Source organism: Stegodyphus dumicola, chromosome 9, assembly GCF_044657685.1.
Source record: "Stegodyphus dumicola isolate Sdum_Otavi_A_Nest chromosome 9, ASM4465768v1".
NCBI lineage: Eukaryota > Metazoa > Arthropoda > Arachnida > Araneae > Eresidae > Stegodyphus > Stegodyphus dumicola.
This window is the reverse complement of record NC_140776.1, coordinates 175,950,801-175,966,074: the sequence shown is the minus strand read 5'-3', so window position 1 is coordinate 175,966,074 and position 15,274 is coordinate 175,950,801. Positions and strand designations below refer to the sequence as shown.

Genomic DNA, 15,274 nt, shown 5'->3' with positions numbered 1-15,274 from the left:
TGTAAAAAGTTTACTTTTGCCGTTATAAAAGACATTCTCCGCGAGTTATATCCAAATTCCTGACAGACTTAGAGCGAGTAGAATTGCTTAGTCGTAAACCTAAGTAGTCTAGTAACGTAGTCTGTTAGGTTCACGATTGCACAATTTAATTTAAAACTAAGTTGGCTCAGAATATTTTGCCATCATAACAATTTAAATGATGGCAGCTGTAATGCAATCTTATCAGAGCTGGAGAAACCTATTAACGTGGAGTCGAAAGCGAGAAACACGCTCTGTTTCACAATCCAAAACCCTCAACTTAAATACACTCATGTCCATAAATTAAGGATAATGCAAAATCAGGCAAAGGAAGAGTTAGAAGCAAAACAAATTTGACTTATTTGTAAAGCTTATTTATTAAACAAAAGGTAAAGAGCAGAAAAAGATGCTATATGTTTGATATTATTAAAAAAATTAGCGATTTTTTCTCACTGGAGCAAATTACAAAAAAAAAAAAAAAAAAAAAAAAAAAAAAACTATATACAAAAAAACCAATATTACATGGTTGGTATGATTGATAATACATTGTATGTCTCCCAGACGATGCAATACAGTCCGTACAACGCCTAGGCATGCTGAGTATCAAATTATCGATCTGATCTTGGGGATATTACACCACTCAAAAAGCAATGCTCTCCGAAGTTCCGGTAGATATGTAGGAGGAGGTTGACGGGCTGCAAATCGTCGGCCAAGCATGTCCCACACGTGCTCTACTGGATTCAAGTCCGGTGAGAATGCTGGCCAGTCCATACGGGTGATATCCTCCGATTGAAGGCATTCGCTTACGATGTTTGCACGGTGAGGACGGGCGTTGTCATCCATAAACACAAATTGTGCGCCCATGGCGCCCGAAACAAACGTACATGTTGTTCCAGAATGACGTCCTGATAGATTTGGCTTGTCATGGTTCCAATTTGAACATGCAGGTCAGTTCTGTAACCCAGAATAATTCCACCCTAAACGAGCACTCCTGCACCACCGTAACGGTGTCGTTCAATGATGTTTTCTTGGTGGTAACGGGTACCTGGAGCTCTCCATATGAAAGTGCTGCGAGAATCAGACTGCAAGCTAAACCTGGACTCGTCGGCAAACATCCGACAAGCCCACTGTTGCGGTGTCCACAATGCATGCTCTCTACTCCAGGCTAACCGCAGGCGACAGTGAGTTGCAGTAAGTGGAACGCATCTGACAGGTCTACGAGCATATAGACCAATCTGTCCTAAGTGTCTGTACACTGTCTGCCTTGAAATTGTCGTACCAGTGGCTGAAGAGAGCTGACGAGACAGGTCTGAGGCTGTGCTCCGCCTGTTTCATTTGGCAGTAACTGCCAAATACCGGTTCTCATTCGGCGTTGTAACTCTGGCGAAACCTGTACTGTGCCGTCTACTCACATTACCATCATCTTGGAATCGTTGCCAAAGCCTGGAGATGATACTCTGGGCAATTCCAAGTTCGTCTGATACTTCCAGTTGGGTATGCCCACATTCCAGACGGCCGATAATTCTACCACGTAAAATTCAACCAAATCCGTCCTTTGTGTCATAACTATTCGGTTATTGCACTGAAATGCTTATGAAGCGCCTGCGAGCAATTTTACTGCTTTGCCTGTATGCCTTATATATCTCTCTCTTACACTTTCGTCATTGTGACGAACCATCGGTGTCATCTGGTTATTTCCTGAAATTTGCATATGATTCTTGAAAATGTGTGTAGTGATTTTACAGGTGATATATTTATTTTAGAGTTCGATTTCCGCGTGACTCCGAATTATCCTTAATTTATGGACATGAGTGTACATCGGAATTAAATTTGCATTTTAATGAGGAAACGGAAAGAAGAAATGAGTAAAGTGTGAAATTATAAATAACTGGATAATTAAAATAATAATAATATTTGTGGGGTTCTGATGAACATCACGCATGCGCACTTTAGCCGAACGCCACAAGTTTTCTCCTTTCTCCTTTCTCATGTGACACAGAACCAAGCTGATAGATCAAGAAGAGAACGTCAGGATAACATACGTTACACGCTGTACTCCAGAGGAATATTATGTTACTAACTTTATGTAAATAATACTTGTTTTGTTCGTGTTATAATAAAGCGTTTGTCGTATTATTATGCACACTATATGAAAATGTCCACATCACATTCATGTTAAATATATTTAGAACCCACCTCCCGACAAATATATGACAAGAACCTTACAAAATAATTGCCATTGCCATCTCTTTTTAATAATAATAATGTAATTAATTTTAAATAATCTAATAACCATTGCAATCTCTTTTTAGCCTTTTATCAACTACTAAACTTGCTCAAATTCTCTACAATGTCAGCTTTTAATTCGATTTATCATTTAGTAAAATTTATTGTTCGAATCTTAAATTTATTGTTCGAATCCGACTTTGATATTAATTGGGATGTTTACAGCATACCTTGCTCGTGTGATTTGACATATACTTGTAAAACTAAAAAATGCAATAAAATTTCGCATTTGAGAACATGATTAGAAAGAAGAAATAAACATATATTCCGTAGCTAATTGTAGTTAAATCACTAATTTTGACTTTAGTTTTATTATAAATTATCCACATGGATCTTTGGATAGGGACTTGAGTCTTCTTGAAACGTATCACATTCCTAAGAATTATTTGCTTTTGTAAATATCATTTCTTTCGCATGCTTATAGAATTCTATAACATAACTTTGTCCCGGTTCCCTCATTTCCTCGAAAAATGGTCCTAACCAGAAAAATGGTTCTCCCTTTTCTCTCGTAAGCTTACACAGCACCTGTTCTACAGGGTGTCCCATTCGAAAGGGGCACCAGGAAAAGTGTAATAAAAATCTTATAACAAGAAAAAATAAAACCAAATTTTACATGGATTTACCTTTCTGTTTGAGAAATGAAAGTGCGTTACAAGAGGTGCTGAAAGTTATTTTGCCTATCTGTACACACAGTTTCACACGGCACTGCATACTGCTGACAGAGGGTTGGGCGTCATGCCCAACACTCTGTCAGCAGTTGTGCAGTTTTCTTGTCATAATTTGTCGATGGTGCATGGTTTGAGTTTGTAAGCACAGACCCCATAGACAAACGTCAAGAAGGGTGAAGTCTGGAAAAAGGATTCCACCGCAGTCATACTCGCTGTAGACGTGCGGCACGTTGGCCAATCTTGATGGCACCAGCCAAATGACAGTTGAGTATCATCCAACTGGTTCATAAACTCAGGAAACAGTACCTGGTACATATCACTGGTGATAGTAATGCTCGGCCGCGGGGGTGTAAAATTTATGAACTTGGTGGTTCTGAAAGCCCTGGGAAAGGTCACTTATTGGCTGGCCTCGGGGTCTGGCATGTCCTGAGCGGTGTGGAACCGTAGCCGGAGGCCTAGTTCCCCTCGGTGTGCTGGGTAACGGCCCACTGCGACGGGCTCGCCCATGCGACTGGCAGGAGCAATTGACGACCAGTGCTGCCTGGTGTCATATTCAGGTGGTGCACTGCTCCCCTGGAAGGGTAATAGTGGAGGGTGAACCTCCACGAAGTGCCCAAAGGGGGAGTAGACCCGTAGTGTGATTTAGTTCACGGGGCTCGGGGAAGCCAATAACCTTGTTGGTGATAGTAATGCCAGTAATGTGCTCCGATGATGCGTCACTCTGATAATGCTCATAACACGCCCAATTAAGGTGAATGAAGGCGTTCTTCGATGACTACATGTTGGTTATCCTTACTTTCAGCACCTCTTGTAATGTACTTTCATTTCTCAAACATAAAGGCATACCACGTAAAAATTTGGTTTCATTTAACCTTGTTATAAATTTTCTATCACACTTTCACTGGAGCCCTTTGGAGTGGAACACAGTGTAATAACATAACTTTCTTCCCCTCTCATTACTGTTTTCCTTGAGAAATGGTAATAGGCTTGCCTACTGATTACCTTATAAATACGGTTATTGCTCCTTCGCAAAATAAACCTTTGCAAAAAGATTTTGTTTTTGAAGAAGAGGGAACTGTGTCCGATCTCTATAGAAATCAGTAGAATTTTTAGTATCAGAGGTGTTTTTTGTCCAGATCCTCACATTTCTGTTTTGCATCACTTTTGTGGCATATCATTTTGTGATCGCATTACCTTTCAAATAACATGATGGTGCCATGTTATAATCATGTAATATTATGTAAGAGGGAAAAATACAGCATGTAAAGAAATAACACAGCAAAAGTAATAAAAAAATATGACGGCATTTAACACTCCATCGGAAACACTAAAGCTAAGATATTCTTAAATATATATCGCGATTTTGCTGTGGAGTGTCATATTGCAAAGACATTAGGTATTTTTTGGAAGCAAGCAAGATGAAAAAATGAGTAAGCACCTTCGAACCACGGACCTCTGAAATACCGGCCCAGCGTGCAGAACCACTACACCACGAAGGCACGCTAGAAAGGCGGGAGAAATATCTTATAATATGGCTTGAAAGGGAAATGATATACTAGCAAAGTTACAAAGTTACTTGATAACAAAGTTAAAAAGATAAAAAAAAAGCGTGTATCTGATCTCACTTTAAAATTTGAGCATTCAAATGAAGAACTGGGAAGAAACTTAGAGTAAAACTGAAAGGTTTCAGATTTTACATTACGCCCAAAGGAGCGTTTTCTTTTACGTTTTGTGTGTTACCTTTATTTACTAAATATCATGTTATTCATACTTAAACTGATGTCTCTAGGTGGTGAGAAACATACAGGCAGTTATGCAGATTCTTCATTATTTAATTTCTCTAAATATATCACAGGACTCTAATATTCGGTGGCAACGATTTGAAAAGTGCATTGACATTTATATTGAACCAACGCAAAATTACAAAATGAAATTAATAGCCCTTGTGGGCTAACAACTCTTTTGGGCTAAACAAAAAAAAAAAAAAAAAAAAAAATCTGAAATGTTTCAGAATTTAAATTATGTCCAAAGGAGAATTTTTTTAACGTTTTGTGTGTTACCTTTATTTGTTAAATTCCAATGTTCTTCGCACTTAAACCATAAAATTCAGTTCAACAGCAATATTGCAAAATAATTTCAAAATGAGCATATCTTTAGAATTTCCGGTACACAGTCTCGCGCATTGGAGATAATTTTTTTCCCAGTACAGTGTTGCCATTTCTCGCTTTGAAATCGTTGAGTTTCTTAATCCTAAATTCCTTAACGTGTTATAAAATATGAAATCGATAACAAAACAAATTCCAAATCAGTTCTTCCAGATGCCCATATTTGGTAGAGGATTACGTTATTCAAAATCGGATGGCTCTAGGTATGATTGTTATCACAATGCGAGAAACACAAATACATTTATGGAAATTCTTCATTACTTAATTTCTTTAAATGTAACCCTGGGCGATAATATTTGCTGGCAACAATTTCAAAAGTGAAGCAGATATTTAAAGTTTTCAACGGAAAATTCCGAAACTGAATTAATAGAATTTTTAGGCTACCATCCTTTAGACTAATAAGAAAAATTAGCACGAGTGAGTCCATGAGCACACTGGTAAACTGTTGAGTTCTGCGAGAGCATAAAAAATTTTGGCAAACCATCTACTGCTAATTTACAATCTGAAAACGTTCATATTTTCCTTCTTAATATATGTAATGTTTGTATTTATTTAATCTATGACAATCTAAAGTCCCTTTTTTACTTAATTTTAAATATATAGCGCATTTTTTGAAATAGTATTTCAAGAACTTTGAGTTTTTACGCGATAAAATTAAAGACTGATCCAAAACTTCAAATTTCAGAGGAAAAAATCTGAAAAAAAAAAAAATGACGAGAAAAAATGACGTAACAAGATTTGAATGAAATCACTTTTACTGCATACCATTTATGCTTTCAAATATGTCTTTTAATTCATATGAAATTAGTGCATATTGTCACTGGATTGCGTAAAGATTCTATGTGATGGGCATATTATTAATTAACACTAGGGGCGCTATTAATTTTGAACCTCACATTTTTTGCCCGTTTTATTTTTAGATAAAAAGGATATTATCACTAAATGTTATAACCATGCATTATTTAAAAAAATAATGTATTGAGCATAAATAAATGTATGCCAACACAAATAAAAGGATTTTACTCCCAAATATAATTGTCATCCTTTACTTTAAAGAAATAAATTAGCGAACATAAAAGAAATACATGGCAACACTTAATATCTGTCAGAAAGTCTAAAGATATGTTGATTTTAAATATTTTGTGATTTTGCACTCGAATTTTATGTAACGTAAGTACGAAGAAAGTGATGTTAAACTAATGAAATTAAAAAGACAAAATGTATTGAGTAAGTCATCTTTCAAAGAAATCTGAATATTGATAGTATATTGAAAAATCTGAACATTATAGTGTAACTGAGAAAAGGCTAATAGCAACATTTATATACACTATCGAATTCAACACAATTCTCACAACTGGCTGAAGCACATTTTTAAAAATAACACTTAAACAAAAGAGAACACCAATGTAACATTAAATTCCGGAAGCACTGAATCCACCAATAGTTTTTTTAAGGCACATTAAAGTCATCTTCCCTCATTTCACTTGATTACACAAACTTTAAATATTTTATTAATTCTTGTATCTAACGAAATTTAGCGAGCTATGAATACGATGGTAAATTTCTGCCTTAAATTAATGGTAAATTAAACCTTTAACACATTAAGTCAAACACATAAAAACCTAATCAATTTGCATGCCCTAAGAAATGGTTAATATTATCAACACACTTACAATCCTTAAAAACACTTTTCAAAGTGAGATGTCTGCTAAAGAAAAGATAAGATTAATGCGAAATCCCATTCAGATGCTTCCTTTGTCGATGATCTCCTGAAGAAGCTCTGAGACAGGTGGCACCATGATGACTTGGAATCTGGATCAAGGGTAACAGTGAACACACCTTGCTCTGGAATGTCAACTGAAGTTCGCTTATTTGTTTAAGTAAAATTCTAATATCTGCTTTGTCAGCATTTGCGGAGAAAAAAATTAAAAATTTCAACTATCACTTTGTTTTATGCATAAATTCTCAAACACTTATTATTATACTAATTAGGTGTAGTTTAAAAAAATTCCACTCGTACTTCATCCCATGTCCGAATTGTTTTTTAATCTTAGACATTTCCTTTGCAAGAAGTATAAAAGCAGAAATCTACAGCGACTCCAACATCCAAATTTTGGAGACGCTTCAACCATCAAGAAACATGAAGATGAGTTAACAACGTTTGTTATAAATAAACACTCCTTAATGATAATTAAATCTTGGCTTATTGAATAAATATCTAAAATTTTAATCATAACTTGTTTCTAGAATCAGGTTTGTTTGCGTTTCAAACTATTCAATGCAGGAAATGAATTTTAAATTCTATTATTGGCATCTTCGTTAAAAGATTAATCGGTGTAAAGGAGTTTATCAGCATCATTTTGAAATGATATTCTTGCATTACGCTTCGCCTTTTTTACAGTGTTTAAATTGGGTTTATTGGATAATGGCTTAACACCCAAGGCCTATCACCTGAAGGGAAATATGCTTTCGTAGAGAATTTTCTCAGGAGAGCTGTCTCATATTCTCAGTGGATACAGCAAAGAACACTAAAACACCCATACAGTTAGGCCGTTCGTTAGGATTCGAATCTTCGAATCCAGGTCGAGCTACCAGTGTTCAATGATGATTTCTCCTGTTCGACCAGTGGTAGACTGTATTTTATATTATAAATTGCAGTTGGTAAAGTTTAAGTTTTCCTCCATAGGGCTAAATAATTGCCAACGTCATTTTCGTCAATATTAGAAAACCTGAGGATATAATTTGAAAGACAAAAAAACTCCCTATTTTTCACGGTGTAAAAAGATTCACCGATACTTTATAAAGAATCTTGAGTTGCAGAAAATAGTAGTTCCTTCAAAAATCAGCTGCATTTTTTCCGGAATTCGAAGCATGTATCTCCCATTTGCCTGTTACAGAGACAGTTCACACATTTTTTCAAAGATGTATATTGTATTCATAAAACCGACACCGCAATTTCCAGGATAATAATGCCTTTTGAAGTGGCAGAAGAGATATTCTATCCCATTCCTTCCGAGCAGATTTCCAGAATCCTGTTAGGGTTTTGGGACAACGTTTGGATAATGCAGTTTTTAAAAGTCCGAAAGCACAAAAATCCATAGGTGACACATCGGCAGATTTAGTAGGGATATCAGTGAAGGGTAGGGCCTTGATACCAGTTTTTTGTTCCATTTCTTTTAGGAAATTTACAGTGGATTTTGATGGGCGACTGCTAGCTTTGTCCTGATGGAGTCTCACAGATGGATGGCACTGTGGGTAAAGCGATGGTATCATTCAGAACAATTGGCGATAAAATATGTTCCTGATAGTATCTGGAGTTAATGTTGACATTGTTTTGCACTCTCTTTATTTTTAACTTGCCATTAGAAGAACAACCAGCAAAAATCATGAATCCCTTTGAAAAACTTTCTTTCGATTCTTTGAACCATGTACTTAAATTTTTTTCTCCCCTTTTATGATAATAAATGGCTCTTTTGTTGTTACAATCATTTAAATACACCCATGCTTCATTTATTGTGACAATTGTCTTCCATTTTTCTTTGGATAAGTGTTTCTCATATAGAATTTTGCAGCGTGTCCTGCGGTGAGCGATATGCTTTGGAAGAAGACGATGCACATTGAGTTTTTTCGCTTTCTTAAGATTTAAATCAACGTTTATCACTTTGTTTACAGTGGACACCGAGCATTTTAATAATTTTGCAACTGTCCTTTGACTAGGGGAAATTTCTTTTAACATTAAACAACGTACCTTTGCAATAGTCGAAGATGTCCGTTTTTTCCTTGGATACTTGTTTGGAATTTTTGTCCCACTTGAGTCTCCAATTTGACGTTTGTTTCCTTTCTTGTTGATGATATTACCTATCGTCGCTTTAGATATCACAAAACCATTACTCTCACATCGTTTTTGGATAACGGAGTATGCATATTTCTCTTCGGAAAGAGCGTAAATGTAGCCTTCGAACCACTGCTTTGTTAAATTCACCATTTTGAATAAAAACAAAACTTTCAAGCCACAGACGATAATTTTGACTTTTAAAAACATAGTACAATTGCAATTACTTCTTTTGCAGCAAACGAATGTTTATCACCGCTTATCAAAATCGTCTAAAAATGCGCGAACAGCCTCTGTACATAAGGACTCATAGTCTGGAAGCACGCATAGAAGAAGGCGATAAATACTTATCTTCCTATCCCCTAAAAGGATTACTTTGTAGGAATATAAGAACAACGACCAATGTCAGGTGCTGAAGATTATCACATTCTAGTTTTGGACCCACTGTGGAAACAATTAAGATTTTGAGTGCATGGAACGTAAAATATTCAGCTTTGACCTAAACAGCACAGTCAAAGGAAATTTCCCCAATCACAGATTTTTCGAACTGCCAGCTGGAGGTGCTGATTACTTACTCTACCGGAACATGCACGGAAGATGCGAGAATCGCTTATAAAGTTTCTACGATTTGAAACAATATATTCTCATAAAATAGTCTTGCGAGGGTTCAAATTCATTTCACCATGTAGTAACTCTAAATAATGGATAGTACTCAGCATTTTATTATAAATGCCCACTTTCGTTTTTAGAAAATAACCAAGGCAATGTTTTTCTAAAAATTTCTGTGAGATTTTAGTTTCCTCTCTTAAATAAAAATTATTTTACAATGTATAGGTAAATTTTCCTTTTGAATTTTTAGAAAGTTTTTCTAAAAGATTACAATAATCGATAACATGCCTTAAATAATCGATATGAGAAAAAATTTAAGATATTGAATTTTATCCTATAATAGTTCTTTTACATTAAGTTTTACGCCACAAATTTGTTACAAAAAAGTTACATAGGAACATTTTTAAGAAAAGCAAGTTTCTAATAATGATTAATTAGCGCAGATGGTGCACTGAAATTTTTTTTAGATTCATAGTTAAAAAAATTAGTAGCTTATAATTAGTACGAACCGGATTTCATGACTAGCTATTGAGGACGTTGGCCCTTAATAGCTTTAGAATATCTCTTTATACAGTTTAGACTGTAGAGACATTAGGATTATTTTGGAGGCAGGAGAGATGAAACATTAGCAACCACCTTGGCCGGGAATCGAACCACGGACCTCTGGAATACCATCCCAGCGTGCAGGGCCGCTACACCACGAAGGCACGCTAGGAAAGTGGGAGAAATACCTTATAAGATGTTAGCCTACTTCTTTATGAAAGTCTCCCACGAAGTCATGAATCCCTTTGCACCCCCTTTAGTGCTTTTCCTAATCAACCAAAACGTTTAAAATCAGTTTCCATACATCTATATTTTGCTAAATTTTGAAATGAAGTATTATGCTTATTGTGAAATTTCTTTAAAAGAAATATTCATTCCGTAACATATTACGGTTAATGTGAAATTTCTATGAAAGAAATATTCATTCTTTTGAGTACTTTAAAAAATTAAGAATGCAATAGAAAATTCCATTCGTTTTTCTCACAGTGAAATTTTATTTTGCAGGTCCTCGTTTTCTTTGCCCTTGTTGCTGCATCTCAAGCAGCTGTCCTCATGCACCCGGGACTCATTGGAACTGGTGCCAGTGCTCAATTTAGAAGCCAAGATGTAAGAAATTATTCTTAATATTTCCAACATTATACCAGTGCTTGTTTCATAGTAAATTAAATGCTGCTCCTAACAGCTATATAGTCATAAAAATCTGTAGTTAATACAGTTTCAGAATCATCAAATTAAAAGAATTAATTTCAGTGTTTCGTTGAGAAAGTGTATGCAATAATTTTAGCAGGATCACAGAATGTATTATGATGAACTCAATTTCTGTCTCACTGATCGAACAACTTGTAATAATATCGCATTTTTATTGATAAAAATAAGTATTACATTTTTTCTCCATATTTTTACAGGCTGTTGGCAACTATGCTTTTGGATACAATGAAGGCCATGCCTCTGGTGGCTCATTCCGCAAGGAAACCGGATCACATGGAGTCGTTGCCGGATCTTACGGATTAGCTGTAGCTGATGGAAGACAACGTGTTGCTAACTACGTGGCTGATGCCGCAGGATTCCGTGCTGATATCAAGACTAATGAACCAGGCGTTAAGCCCAAGGATCCCGCTAATACTGCTATTAACAAGGCTGGTATCATTGCTGCACCTGCAATGGCCTATGCTGCCGCTCCTGCTGCCGTCCATGTTGCTGCTGGACATCCTTTGGGAGCATACAGTTACAATACTGTTGTTGGACACCATGGACTGGGACACTACATTTTTTAAAAGACATTAATTCTAAAGATGGATTGAAATTAACTCTGGATTTTTGATTCTGAGTACCTGATGTTGCAGTTATAGCTATTGTTCCTGAATTTTCTTTAGCACAATTTCTTCAAATTTTTATAAGTCTATTCGAAACGGCGGGAAATAAAAAAAAAAATAAGTGATACACATGCTGTCTCTTTTTTAATGTCTGTAATGCTAAATACCACACTTACATAAGCTCTTAAAAAGGCGAACTTGCCCTGTATTAACGTAACCAAATTTTAAGGGCACTTACATAAGCCCGTGAAAAGGCGAACTGGCAACGTATTCCCATAATCAAATTCATTTAGTTTATAGTTTCGTTTAAGACCATACCTCTAAAGCTAATATTTTAATTGCCATATTTTGAACTTATGTCCTAAAAATATTAAAATGTAATATAAATTTTACAAACATTAAAAGTTATTAAACTATAGGAACAATTCAAATATTTTCCAATGAATGATTAAATACACATCAATGTCAATAAAAATTTTATACCAAAATTTTTGGTAGTCTTATGTATAACGGTGTCCGCCGATAACAAAAACATCGCGGTCGAAAACATCGCAGAGAAAAAAACGCAAGGCGAAAACGTCGTGCTACAAAACATCGTGGGAGAAAACATCGCAAAGAAAAAAACATCGCAGTTCTAAAACATCGTAGTACCAAACATCGTCGTCGAAAATAAAGCGGTTCAAAAACTTCGCAGTTTAAAAACATCGTTTTCAAAAATATCGTGGTAAAAAATAAAGTATCTACAAATCATCGCGTGACTATAACATCGCAGACATGCTTTTTTCAGACTTTAATAACTGTAAATAGATATTCCCATAATAATTTGTGAGCGCAAGAGGGAAAGAAGGATAATTTGTTTTTCATATTTTATATTAACTAATAAATTTTTGCTAAGAAAATAAGAAGGAAACTTAAGCACAGAAAATTAATGCAACTTATAGCACTTAATAGAATTTTAAACCGACATAGTTAACTAACAAAGACACTTAATAAATAATTTTTTATAAAGTTTTTACTAGTAATTTTTCATAAAAAGTATAATCTATAAGTTGCATTTAACTTTCTATGCTTAAGTTTCCTTCTTACTTTTTCAGCAAAAAATTTATTAGTTAATAAAAAAAAATGTGAAAGTAAAAATTATCCTTCTTTACATTTTGCGCTCACAAATTATTATGGGAATATCTATTTACAGTTATTAAAGCCTGAAAAAAGCATGTCTGCGATGTTATCGTCATGCGATGATTTGCTTTATTTTTTACCACGATATTTTCGACGACGATGTTTTTAAACTGCGAAGTTTTTGAACTGCTTTATTTTCGACGACGATGTTTTCTACTCTGCGACGTTTTCGTCCGCGATGTTTTTGCCGCTATGTTTTCGGCTGTAACCTGTATAACATAAGATCAAAAGTTTCAACAGTCTCATCCTGACTATACTTGAATTGATATATTGAATTATCATGTTACATGCATTACAATGCATATGCTTTGGTGTTAACAATAATTTTTTGTAATATGACTTATCATATTACACAAAATTATTGTTAACACCAAAGTGTATCCACTGTGTGGTATGTAGCAAAAGTGACATATAACAAGTGTTGTCATGGTATAATAATTTTGTGTAATATGATATATCATAATATACAAAATTATTGTTAACACCAAAGCATAATTGTGTGGTATGTAGCAAAAGTTACATATAACAAGTATTGTCATGGTATAGTCGTAAAGCACATAAACTGCAAATATTGAGAGCGAAATTCACAGAATTAATGAAATTTGTTAACCAAAGCCAACGCATTCAAACAAAGCTTCAAGCTTGAAGATTTAAAATATCTGAATATTCCAGATTCCGAATAACAAATTCGATCCTGAGTACGGTGACCGGAAAAATGCCCACAGTAAAAAAGCCCACAGGAGAAATGCTCGCAGAATAATGCTCACAGGTATAAAAGCTCATAGGAAAAAAGCCCACAAAGAAATATATGTCCACATAGAAAAAAATTCACATGGAAAAAATGCTCACCTAGAAATATGCTCACATGAAATATGTTCACATGGACAAATGTTCACATTAACCTTTTCAGGATCGGTAAATAAAAGCATGAAAACTGTAGTAAAAGTTTGCATGTACTGTAATATTTTATACCACTGCCCCTGTAAGACATTTTTTTTCCTGTAACTGCTAATAATTAATTTTTGTTTCTTTACTCCATTTTTGCATACTTTTGATGTGTATCGATAGAAATTTATGTTTGAATGTAGTTATTCGAGTTTAGAGCCAAAAAAAAGTTGTAACATTTCTGCAGAAATTTAAAATTTTAGAAATAAAATTAACATTTTTAGGTACTTTGATGATGCCCCTCAGTTGAACATGATGAAGCAGCCTTCGAAATATCTTCTAGTAAAACCACAATTTGTTGCGAAGCCTTTCATAGCGCACTAAATTCATTACTTAATTATAGCCATACCAGTATGTGGTTTTTATTTGGCGGACTGAAAAAAGATTTAGCCTCTCAACGTTTGTCATTATCCAATGTAAATACAGGATGTACTGAAGTAAAAAAAAAAGAAAACATGAAAACTTACATTTGATAATCGTAAATCATGTAAGAAACTATGATGAAATCGATGATGAAATTACATATTTTAAGTAATTTAAATAAAATAATCATTCTAAATTCTCATTCATTATTCATTATTCTTCTAAATGTTTATATTATAAAATATGTAACTTATATTTATTATTTTTTATTTTTATAACGATTAAAATTGTAATAATTTGTCTTTGTATAATTCTGTTTCATACTTACTTCCTTTCTCCTCTCCTTTTCTTAATTCAAAACGGCCCATTTGTTAATCTTATGTAGCAACTGAATCTACACATAAGTTATAAAGTTTTTGAAATATATACCATAGATGTTTTGGTAATTTCAATAATTTTTCTTCAGAAAATTCAAGTAGATGCACGATGCTCAAATAGATTAATTATTGATTCGAGCTTTTTTCCGTGTGAGCATATTTCTAAGTTAGCATTTTTCCATGCGAGTGCATTCTATGTGGGCATTTTTCTGTGTGGGGTTTTTTCCTGTGAGCATTTATACCTATGAGCATTATTTTGTGAGCATTAATCCCGTGGGCTTCTTTCCTAGAACCCCCAAGTACACATGTGATTCTTAGTGATGCACACTCAGATATGTATTAAATCTATATAATACAGAGAAAAACGGAGGCAAAGAGACTCAGACAAAGTTAATTTTCTAAACGAGAAACAAATCTTCGAAGAATAATCGCTGAGGTGCCTAATGGACATAAAAAATAAACCGATTTAGAAACATACATATATTTAGACAGTTTTATGTTACAATATTACATTTCCAAAGACCACTGGATTTTCACAGCTGGAAAAAGCGATGATTCAAAACTGCTCTTGTTGTGATTCGAACCAATGATATTTCAATGGTTCGATTGATGTATTCGAGAGATTAACTGAAATTGAACCCTGCACTGCTCGCGCGGCGTCTCACAGATGCCAGGGATATTTTGTTTTTAATTGCTTTATAAACGAATGCGCAAGTAAGCTTATGCTGTCGTTTACCTTTCCGTCAAATATACACAAATAAGCAGAAATCATCGAAACAATGCTATTTTCATTTTATTGCTGAGAGGAAGAGGTTACAAGAGATTGTGCACTGCTGGAGTTTAGTAGACACCACGAGACCGTTTTTGATTCTAAAGGTAAGTATTTTAAAATTTATAAATTCTAGTATTTTTAATTTATATTATCAACAGCTGTCCCTAGTAGTGTTTTTTTTCATTTAAGTGATAGGTGAAAGAA

The 15,274-nt window shown here is 34.6% G+C and overlaps 1 pseudogene across 1 annotated transcript; it reads left to right on the top strand.

Moving 5' to 3' along the window:
* The first annotated feature begins 7,741 nt into the window (after window positions 1–7,741).
* On the top strand, window positions 7,742–12,382 carry LOC118185641 (cuticle protein 14 pseudogene; annotated as a pseudogene). The gene is made up of 3 exons (XR_015042917.1): window positions 7,742–7,798; window positions 10,626–10,727; window positions 11,027–12,382. The product of XR_015042917.1 is annotated as a cuticle protein 14 pseudogene (transcript).
* Window positions 12,383–15,274: the final 2,892 nt, after the last annotated feature.